We start from the raw sequence: 12,177 nt of genomic DNA on the forward strand, positions 1-12,177 counted from the left end.
GTTTACTGAGGAAATAACAATACAAACACAAGAAATTGACTGGAGTACAATTAAATCTGCCTACCATCCACAACAACAAAATAAAATAATATCCTATGTAATCTCTGCATTTAACTTCAATCTACTACCCATTAATTATGTGGAAATTTTCGAGGATACAGACTACAAGGACAATATTAGTTCTATACAAAAGTGTTATATTAAGAGTGGTGAGACTTATTTCCCCAAGTCAACCACAGCTCTCTCCACAATATCCAAAGAGTTCAACCTAGAGGAGCTAGGTCTTGTAAAAAAAAGTAGTGTAACACCACAAGTTTTGAGAAAAAGAGCAAATGTTAACTCTAAGCTTGCACTTTTTCCTGTTAAGGAGATAGAACCTCTGTCTCCAATCACAATACTATCTACCAGAAAGCGTAAGCTAGAGTTAGATGAGATTAATCTCAAATGTAGAAAGGTAGAGTTTTTAGAGGCTACAGAGAGCATAAAGAAGCAACTTATAGAATTTGAGAAGGAGATTGGAAATTTAAGAAAGCAACTTGAACCATATTTTCATTCACATTGGTGGAATTTTGAGCCTAGTGGGGTTTATAATGTGACTGCATTTTCTGTAAATAATAAGAGAGAATTTTCATATGAGGGTGTTTTAGGAGAAAAGGAAGGCTCGAAACATGTCTACATTGTAAAAGGGTATCACAAAAATGTTTTTCTAAATGCATACAACGCAATAGAAGACCTTAAGGAAGTGGGTTATTTTGTAATCTCATACAATGACCTAAAAGAAATTATTTGTCTACAAAGGGGAGGATCTATTTGTGAAATTACCACCAATGGCATGAAAAGCTATAATGGTAACACATTTCCAGAAATACAAAATCTTAAATTTTTGTCAGATGTATGGAAAAACTTGGAAGACACCCCATTCACACAGACAGAGGTGGAGCAATTCAACAACATTACTATGCTGGAAATTAAAGGGAAAGTAAAAATAGGACAGTGCAAAAGATTAGAAGAGTTACCAGAAGGTACAGAGTTGGTCATTATTGCAAAAAAAGAAGTGTACAATAGAAACAAGATACGGTATATTTCACAGTTTGAGAGCATAGAAGAATTGTATGTGTTCAACTATTGGTTAGAGGAGGAATTTGAGAGCTCTACCATTGATTTGAATTATAAAATTAGAATTAAGCTAGATGTTCTAAAGCATAACCCCAGTAGACATAAGGAAAGAGTTGTATTTTGTATTTAATTTAAAGTATTGTAAATAGTGGAAAATGTGAGCAGAGAAGGTTGTAATCCAATGTGACATCATCCAGGCTAAGAGCAGTGATGGGTGGAGCCAAGGTCACGTGATAGGGGGAGGAGTGGGAGTTGCTGAAATTGCATCGCCGAAAGTAAAGTAAGGTGATTTTTTACCTATATGAAAAAAGGAATATATCCTTACTCATACATGAGTTGTCCCAAAAAATTCGCAGAAACATCACTTCCTCCCATCGAATGTTTTCATAATTTAACTGATACACCTCTGTCTTGCGAAGAATATGAGCATGCACAAAGAGTGTTCTCGACATTCAAACTGAAATCTCTTGGTGAATATTATGATTTCTATTTATGTTTGGATTTGTTGCTATTAGCGGAAGTTTTTGAATCTATGAGGTCTACACTTTTTAGCTCATATGGCCTTGATATCACTTATTTTGTTCCCCTTGCGCACTTCACCTGGAATTTCATGTTGAAGTACACTAAGGTCGAACTAGAGTTAATCACACATCCTGACATGCATCTCATGTTTGAGGCGGCGATGAGGGGCGGGGTCTCATTTATTGGTAAACATTATTGTGAGGTGAATAACAAGCATCTACCTGAGACATATGACCCCTCAAAACTGAGTTATTTATAGTCTCCTTTATAGTGATGCGAACAGTTTATACTTGGAGGCCATGAGTTAAAACTTACCTGTTGGAAATTTCAAATTCCTCACAGAGGAAGAAATTCCCAAGCTTGATTTCACGAATTTGGACAGCAATTCAGAAACTGGATATGTAATAGAATTTGATCTCAAGTATCTGGAAGAGTTACATGATAAGCATGCTAGCTTCCCACTTGTGCCTCTCCACCAAACACCTCCACACCAATTGCTGTCAAACTATCAAACAAATGAGAACGGTCAAACTGGAACCAAAAAGCTCATGAACACACTTTTCGAAAGGACATTGTTCACTATCTCAATTCAAAACTCTACCCTCAGCTCGGTTTGCAATTAATGAAAGTACATTGCGTAATTAGCTTTTCCCAATCTCCCTGGCTGAAAAGCTACATCGACTTCAATATCTGCAATAGACAGACTGCGGAAAATAAATTTGAAGAATTTTTTTTAAGGCATGTTGTAATTTGATTCTTGGCAAGACTATTCAATCAGTCCGGAAACATATCAATGTTGATATTATCACAGATGAAAAACGATTAGATGGGTACATTTCAAATCCGTTATGCAAACGCTGGCAAATAATTAGTCTGAACGTGATCACAGTTTTCTCTTGTAAGTTGGAACTGAAAATGAACAAGCCTATCTATTCTGGGTTTTCCATACTGGAGTTGAGTAAATTCCATATGTACGATTTTTTCTATTGTAAATATTGCAAAAAATTATACCATCGGATCACGTAGAACTCTGTATGACCAATACTGATAGTTTTCTTTTAAATGTGAAAGTAGAGGATGTGTATCAGTTGATAAGAGAGAATTTGAACCTTTTCAACACTAGTAACTACCCCCCTTACTGCTCCTGCTTTTCCATGGAGAGAAATAAAGTTGTAGGAAAGTTCAAGGACAAGACAGCCTCAAAGCCTATCAGTCTATTTATAGACCATCAATCTAAACTTTACTCCTATTTTGTATGTAATAAGAATGAAGAACCTGTGAATAAATGTGTAGCAAAGGGTGTACAGAGCAGAGTGAAATGTAGAAAACTTAATTTTAATTTATAAAAGAAATCACTGATTAAACGTTGTGAACACATTGAAAAATTCAATATGATGAGATCCTATAATCACAGCATGTATCAGATTGAATGTGTAAAAATCTGCTTGAGTCCTTATGATGACAAGAGATACATTGCAGAGAACGGCATGGGCACTTTGCCTTTTGACATCATAGAGTGCCGACAACGCTCTGACTGATTGCTCAGTATGTCCCGTGACAATCATCCAACACCACAAATTTTGATTTTCCATTGTAAATATGAATATCATTAGATCTAAGATAGCATTAGAACTTCATGGCATGCCATGTGTCAACTATCCCACTCGCAAATATGAGTTGAAAAGTGAAAAAGACTTGCTTCAAGCTGATCTCATTAAGATGAGCAGTTTATCACGTTTTAATAAAGGTTATAGGTATATCTTAGTTGTTATTAATTTTTTTCAAAATTCGCATATCGTGTACCATTGAAAGACAAGTCAAGTTGATCTGTATTTGATGCACTCGAACCAATTATTTCTGAAAATAAGGGATTTAAGTTGTTCCAATCAGATCAGGGAACAGAATTCTCCAATTCAAAAGTTAAAGCGTTATTAGATAGATACAGTATTGAACATTACCATGTTTTTAGTGATAAGGAAGCTTCCATAGTTGAAAGGTTTAATAGACAATTGAAGCAAAAATTTATTGATATTTAACTAAACTTGGAACCAAAAACTGGATAAGCAATCTAGACAGTTTGGTTCGAAATTATAATCCAACAATGCACACTTCAATTCGAATGAAACCTAAAGATGTCCGCAAGAAAGATCGTAATCATGTTTTAATGTCTTTGAATTCTGCATTCAATATACAATATAAATTGAAAAATTCAAAACCAAAATTTAAGCTAGGAGATATCGTACGAATCTCAAAGAAAAGGTTTTTTTTTGTATCGCATATTCTTAAGAGAGTTTCATGGTAACTATAGGCGTTGAGTATTAAGATACCACCCCGAGTGAAATAGGTCTGAGAATATGTAAGTATTTTTAGATATCCTAGCTCATTCCAAAAATTATTGGAGTGATGATTCCTGTAATTATAATTATTATAATTACATATTGTCGGAGGAAACACTTTAACAATAATGACAGGGTGCTTGTACAGCAAAAGAGCTCAATTTTTACACATGCATAATTTGATAAAACAGTTTGATTGACTCTTGACTGTCAGTTGAAACCAAGCATGATATGGATATTATAGAACTTAGATTATTGTAGAGATAAGGATTCACTTTAATCTGACAGTATAGCATTAGATTATTAAGCGATAGATGTAGAGAGAGAGAGAGAAAGAGGAGAGAGACGGAGAGAGAGAGAGAGAGAGAGAAAGAGAGAGAGATGGGGAATTTCTCAATTCACTTTAATCTGTCAGTATAGCATTAGATGTAGTGAGAGAGAGAGGGAATTTTTCCCTCAAAGAGAAATTATTTCTCCCCTCATCCAATAGTCGATAGTTGATAATCGATATCCACCCCCCTCATCTATACTTGGGAAGGGGAAGGGAAAATCTATTTGAGAGAAAGAGGTGTCTCTCTCCTTCTTCATCCCCCTCGTCATCACTTGGAGAGGGGGAGGAGAGAGAGGGAGATTAGATTAGATTAGATTGTATTAGATCAGATTAGATTAGATTAGAGAGATTGATTGATTGATTGAGTACTTTATTCATGTAGATTACAATATATACTGGCTTATACACTATATCGTACCCGTTCTGGCAAAACTCACCAAGTCAAAAAACTACAGTTTTGAGTTATAAGCACATAACACTTGGTGAGTTTTGCCTGACTACCAAACAGCAAATATTGCTCACCATTTCCTAAAATTTAGGGAATAAAATAATAATGTTATCACTATCCATTAATAATTAGTTTGTGGGAAGCAAAACTCACGAAATATGTTTAGTGAATTATTATGCTTGATGAAGCTCTGTATTCATGAGGATGAAAACTCATTAAAGATGGTTAGTGAAAATTGCTAGACGATTCCTTGAAAACTAAAGTACTTTGGTGAATTTTGCCAGACAAGAAAAATGTGTCTAGCAGCTTAGTGAGATCTAATAAAGTGGAAAAATAGAAATAGTAATAAAAGATATGACTTGGTGAGTTCTGCCTACTCAAAGAACTACATTTTTTAAGCCTATCGAAATACATTACTGAAAATGAGCATTTTTGTAGTTAGTGAGTTTTGCCAGAAACGGGGACGATTACAATAGGGCTTACAATACAGCAAAATTATAGATGAATTTACATGATATGAAAAGTAATTTTTAATTAATACTATAGATAATTATATTGTTATGCATCTACCTATATTTGGCGGAGCTTTGGACATATCAATGTCATTCTCGGAAAGAATACTTAAGAATAATCCTCCCAACTAACTCTCTACCAAAACGTTAATTTAATTAATTAAACTGAGGATTTTTTATTAATGGAAATTTTATGAAAGTTTTAATAATATATAAATATTTAAGAGAAAAAAAAAACAGGAAATTGATAGAAGTAAAAAATTATATAGGTAGATAAGATCAAAATTATTGATTAATAAAATGAAGTAGGCTGAAAGTAGATCAGGGTAATCACTTTCTGTAATATACAGCAGTAGCAGTGGATAATTAAAAAAAAAAGCATGAGTTTATATAATATATATATATTTATATAATAATATTTATATATATAAATAATATATATATATATTCATTCTAAAACAGGTTTAAAGATTTGTATTTGTTGGATGGGTGGGGGATGGTTGTCATGTGATCGTTCTAGGGCCGGACAGTGAGAGAGAGAGAGAGCGAGAGAGAGAGAGAGAGAGAAGAGAGAGAGAGAGAGAGAGAGAGAGAGAGAGAGCGAGAGAGAGAGAGAGAGAGAGAGAGAGGAGAGAGAGAGAGAGAGAGAGAGAGAGAGAGGAGGAGAGAGAGAGAGAGAGGAGGAGAGAGAGAGAGAGAGAGAGAGAGAGAGAGGAGAGAGAGAGGAGAGAGAGAGAGAGAGAGTGAGAGAGAGAGAGAGTGAGAGAGAGGGAGAGAGGGAGAGGGTGAGAGAGAGCTGTGGGAGGTGGAAAATCTATTTTTAGAACACCCCCCACCATGCGTGGGAGGGGGGATGGGCCTGGGGGAAGTGGGATGAGAGAGTCGTGAGAGGGGAAGGGGAATTTCGAGCAAAAAAGCGTGTTCAAACTCTCAAACCACACCTACTGATCTCAAAATAGATAATATATCATTAGAGATTCTGTGTGCTTGTTGCTCTGCTTCAGAAAAAGTTGAGTTAGATCCCTTGACAAATTGATTTACAGGAAAAAATTATTCATGTAGGTTTTTCTATGGTTTCTTAGTTGTTCAAGAAATTGGATCTAATTTTTTCCATAAGATCCTCATTTTCTGTTCAATCTTAACAAATGGATTTACTGGAAAAAGTTATCCTTGTGAAATTAACGGTTTCTTAGTTATTCAAGAAATAAAAGAAGCTGGATCCAGTTTTTTCCAAAAAAGTGGGAATGAGGATCTTCATTTGAGATTTATTGTGTGATTAGGGGTATGGCTACGTTAAGTTAGTTCAGATCACATTGGATTGGGCAAGGTTAGAACCGAGAATCAGATTGAAGCCAGCCTTGAGCCAGCTTTGAGCCAGCTTTAGGCAGCTTTGAGGCAGCTTTGGGGCAGCTTTTCTTCAGTACTCTCACTCTACACCTACTAGTATATCTTCATCTTTCTTATTCTCTTCTCCTCCTTCATGATCCACTAATTCTTATTTTTCTCATATGAAACTTCTTCTTCTTCTTCTTTTTCTCTTCCTCCTCCTAGAAAGAAGAAGAAGAAAAAGAAAAATATGAAGTTTTCAGTTCATCATCTTCTTAATATTTATTATTTTTTAACACCATTGTATAGTACATCTTACCATGTACATCATGAGTACCTTCAGAGGTAAGTGATTGATACCAAGGTGTTGCTCCTGGATGACTTAGCTCAGTCGTAATGTGAGCAGGAAAAGGAGGCAAGTCGATGTTCCTCTTCTTCCTTCTTTGTTTCTTAGCTGGTGTGGACAGCACCTCCTGGTGCTTCTGACGGCGTGAAGGTCTCACTCTACTCTGATGACACCACTTCGAACCATTTTCCTCACGCCCTCGGTTCCACTCCAGTATAGTAGGAAGAGGAAGGATAGATGGGAGGGAAGGCAGCCAACTGGCCGCTGTACCCGAAGAGGATAGACGGCAAGGGATGGCAGCCAACGGGCCACTGTGCTCTAGGAGAATGGATGGGGAGGGACGGCAGCCAGTGGGCTGATGTGCCCTGGGAGGATAGGTGGAATGGGACGGCAGCCAACGGGCCGCTGTGCCCTGGGAGGATAAGTGGGAAGGGATGGCAGCCAACGATCCGCTGTACCCTGGGAGGATGGATGGATAGGGACGGCAACCAACAGGCCGCTGTGCCCTGGGAGGATAGGTGGAAAGGAACGGCAGCCAATGGACAACTGTACCCTGGTAGGAGAGGAACGTACGGCAGCCAACAGGCCGCTGTACCAGGAGAGGAGGACAGGGACAAACAGCAGCCAACAGGCCGCTGTACCAGGAGAGGAGGACAGGGACGTACAGCAGCCAACGGGCCACTGTACAAGAATCAGGAAGGTTGGGAGCGGAATGCTGTGTTCTGGGGCTTATGAATACTATACAACAGTAATAAAAAATAATAAATATTCAGAAGATGATGAACTGAAAACTTAATATTTTTTCTTCTTCTTCTTCTTCTTCTCCTTCTTCTCCTTCTAGGAGGAGGAAGAGAAAAAGAAGAAGAAAGAATAGCATATGAGTGGAATGAGAATTAGTGGATCATGAAGGAGGAGAAGAGGATAAGGGAGATGAAAATATATTATAAAACAGTGATAGAAAATAATAAATATTTTGAAGATGATAAACTGGAAACTTCATTTTTTTTTCTTCTTCTTCTTTGATTCCTCCTTCTTCTTCTCCTTCTTCTTCTTCTCCTTCTTCCTCTTCTTCTTCTTCTCCTTCTAGGATGAGGAAGAGAAAAAGAAGAAGAAAAAGTAGCATATGAGAGAAATAAGAATTAGTGGATCATGAAGGAGGAGAAGAGAATAAGAAAGATGAAGATATACTATACAATAGTGATAAAAAATAAAAAATATTTAGAAGATGATGAACTGAAAACTTCATATATCCTTCTTCTTCTTCTCCTTCTTCTTCTTCTCTTTTTCTTATTCCTTTACTTCTCCCTAATGGAAGTGATCAATAGAGATCAATAAAAAAAATGTATTGATATCAATTGGTATTTGGGCCAATACACATCTATAGTTATCCATGGATTTGTATTGATGTGTATTGGCCCAAATACCTACTGATATCAATACAAATCGATACATATCCATGGATATCAATACATAACCAGCTGTATTGATATCAATGCACATCAATACATTTCCATGGATATGTATTGGCCCAAATACCTAATGATATCAATACACATCAATAGGTATTGGCCAAAATACCTAATGATATCAATACACATCAATAGGTAGCCATGAATATCAATACATAACCAGCTGTATTGATATCAGGACAGATCAATAGCCATCTATAAGCAGCCTGTCTCTTTTATAGAAAAAATCCTCTTTTAAATCTAGGACAGCAGCTGAGGATGAAGATAACATTTGCAAGGATTATAATATTTTAACCCAGCTGCAACTGGCATCAGACAAGAAAGTATACCTGTTTTTGAATTGAATTGAAAATTTCTTTATTCATCAAAATGCACAAAATACATCTGAACAGTGTCAAATTACAAAAAGAATTATCAATTTCGTTACAAAATCATCCTTTACACATACAGAAGTTTAATAATCTATAATTAATATAAGTGAATTGGATTCAGTGAATAGATGTCTATTGACATATTGATGAAAAATTAAGGGATGTGAATAGTTAAGACATAAATAATGTGAGAAGTTTGTTTATTAAAATAACTCATATGCATGTCATTTATCTATTAAAAAATGTCCTTATTGTGGTGCTCCAGAATACTTCGATCTCTTCCTGTTCAAAGTAGCAACATACTTTTGAGCTACATACTGGTTTATGTTACTGCACCTCAATTCAATCTCAATTTTTGTAGCATTCAGATTTTCCTCCAGGATCCGGTGTTTGAACATTTCTAGAACAAATAACAGTTCAAAGTATACAATCTTTACAAATTAGAAAATAAGGATTTTATTTCCTGAATAAATCTGCTAGCAAATTTATTTAATAACCTAAAAATGTATTCAAATATGCATGACTCTCCCTCTCCTGAAATGAAAGTCCAAGATAACACAAGAGCGTTTTATTCATGTGAAAATTATGTCCTCACAGTTTTACATTATAACGTCATATTCTGGTGGAAAAGTCGAGAAAATCACATTTTTTCACGTGAAAAAAAGTGTAAATGTTTCAACTTTTCACATGAAAAGTACGTGGAACTGAAACTTGAAAATAACGTTTTTTTTTGTTTCTACATTTTCACGTTATACTGAACATGTAAAAACTCTCAGAAAAGAACATGAATGAAACTTTTTTTCTACATTTCTTGTCCCACATTTGGTCATTTCTTTCGCATGAAAATTTCCAGAAATTCACATGAAAATAACGTTTAAAAAAAAAATTACAATATTTCATCGTGAAAAGATGGAGAAGGATTACCTTAATCATTCTGAATAAATAACCTTTTCAATTCTTTATTTTTTCATCAAAAAACTACAAATCTTATAAAAATTTTGAATAACCACAATATAATGTAAAGTAAATTCTCTACCCTAACTTTACAATAATTTTACACAAAACTGGATAAAAATTAAATTCAACTATGAAGTCCTATTCAGACAAATGGATTTCTACTAGTAAGTAGTGATATATGCAATCTAACAGCTGGACACTATAATTACAAAAAGAAAGCTCATTTTCATTTGTAATCATTCAACAGCTGACAAATTTCAAAAATGTTTCATGTAAGCTTCATTTTTCAGCTCTTGGACTTTGTATCAGCCATTTGCTTGTATTAGCTTTGCATCACCAATGGGAAAAACCATAAATGTCTGGATGGCCAATAGGGAGATTTTTGCTTTAATAAAATGGTGAAACAACAATAATTTATATTAAAATTGAATTTATTTTCAAAACATCACAGTCTTCAACCCTTCAATAAGTTGGAGACTGTTGTAGATATAATACTGTAACTTTCAGGATAAGTTATTGGTCGAATACTCCACCTTTTGACATACAACTGAATTTCAACTCATCATAAGGGGGTGACTTGGGGGTTGTAAATCGAAGATTTTGAATGTAAAAACCCATTGTGTATTATCTTAAAAGCCTTCTCAAAACGAGAAAGATGAAATCAATAAAAATCTTCTATGATACTTTTATCCAAAATTGCAGCTGATTGAAGTTTTGGTTTTTAAAGAAATAATTGATAAAATTCAATCAGCCGCCACTTTGGATAAAAGTATCATACATTTTTAATGATGTCATCTTCCTAGTTTTAAAAAGGCCTTTATAATGATGTATCACACAATGGGTGTTCACATTAAAAATATTTGAGTTATAACCCCTCATTTCTTTACAAACTGTAACTTCAATCAGCCACCGTTTCGGATTCATGTTTCATAGTACATTTTAATTGATGTTATGTCTCTTGTTTTAAAAAGCCCTTTAAAATAATGTACCACACAATAGGCGTTTACATTAAAAATATTCCAGTTAAAACTCTTGAGTTACCATATTATACATTCTGAACCTAGTTAACCCCTTATGAAGGGGTTGAAATTCAGTTGTACCGTACGTCAAGAGTTAGAGTATTTGACCAGTAACATATCCTGAAAGCTACAGTATTATATCTACAACAGTCTCTAATTTATTGAAAGGTTCCCTTACATATGACTCACCCGGTGTGATTATCAACTTATGATGATTAGCACAAGCCTAGAGCTCATGTGGACATCACCCATAGAAAAAAATTGTTTGACTTTATATTCTGTTTTAAATTAATCAAAATTAAGACTTACTTAGATTTCTCTTTGCTGGTAAACCGAGTTTCTGGAGACTTCAGCCAGTATTTGATTACCATACTGCTTCTATGTCTTTTTCTTTTGTGTTGGAAAATTTCATCACCACAGCTCCTATCAGAGATGGAACAAAAATTTACTTATAATTAAAAATATTTCAAATATTATTTTTCGACTAGAAAATTGGAAAAACACACATGTTGCAAACACACAGTCTCACTCTTTCTTATTATATAAAATATATATTGCTAAAATGAGAGGTAGTCCTTTGGATTGATAGTTTTTCTAAATTGGAATAAGATATAAAGCTGTTAATATGAATAAATGAATCAATTGCTTGCTGGAAAAAGTTTAAATAAAGCCTGCCGGTCCAGAAGACAACTGAATAAATTTTAACCTATCAATCCACAGTCATATGTTATTGATATTAAGCTCATTATAATGACATGAGTGTAGATTAGTTTGTGGTGACTTCAATTACTTAGGCTAGGCTGAATAAAAAGTTTTGTTACACATTTAAACTCATATGTACCAGCATATAACCTTGGAATGTGTCTGTCTAGAATAATAATCATCTTATTCCCAGCAATGATAAATTCAAGAGGCATTTCTCTTATTATTATCAAGTTATGCCTTAAATAATATGGTATCCAGTGTTGTGTTATAAGGTTATGTTATGCATGGCCTATAATAGTCTTTCGAAAAGATTATCATTTAAATATATAAGTATTTAGACCTATAATAAATTTATTCTTTCATTTACGGTACATCAATAAAAACAAAATCACTTAACTTACCTATATTTCCTGTTTAAAATCACAAAAATTACAGACTACAAAACTCATTTGAAAAACCGTTGGTCCTTTGCAAAATGCAAAATTCATTGGGCTTGTGCATCATTGTGTCATCATGATCATTCTATCGATAGACCCAAAATGTTGATATAATATTATCAATACATAGATGAATGATAATTATCGACTATTAATAATTACATATTCTCAAATGTCATCTACATCTTTGTTTGGAAATGCGTTATTCGAATTACATAGTTCAAATAAGTAAAAGTAGGATACAATACTGATTTCTGAATTTTTGAATGCAATAAAATCAGT

General features: G+C 34.5%; 1 long non-coding RNA gene across 2 annotated transcripts; it reads right to left on the reverse strand.

The window, feature by feature from the left end:
* Positions 1 to 8,827: 8,827 nt before the first annotated feature.
* LOC120349938 lies at positions 8,828 to 11,947 on the reverse strand. 2 transcript variants are annotated; one of them, XR_005570529.1, is made up of 3 exons: positions 11,860 to 11,947; positions 11,063 to 11,176; positions 8,828 to 9,177 (listed from the first exon to the last, which is right to left on the reverse strand). It is a non-coding gene; the product is annotated as an uncharacterized LOC120349938 (long non-coding RNA). The 2 variants fall into 2 exon arrangements; XR_005570528.1 differs by lacking the exon at positions 11,860 to 11,947 and adding an exon at positions 11,799 to 11,823.
* Between the last annotated feature and the right edge of the window lie 230 nt (positions 11,948 to 12,177).

Source organism: Nilaparvata lugens, chromosome 2 (assembly GCF_014356525.2).
Source record: "Nilaparvata lugens isolate BPH chromosome 2, ASM1435652v1, whole genome shotgun sequence".
NCBI classification, from domain to species: Eukaryota; Metazoa; Arthropoda; class Insecta; order Hemiptera; family Delphacidae; genus Nilaparvata; species Nilaparvata lugens.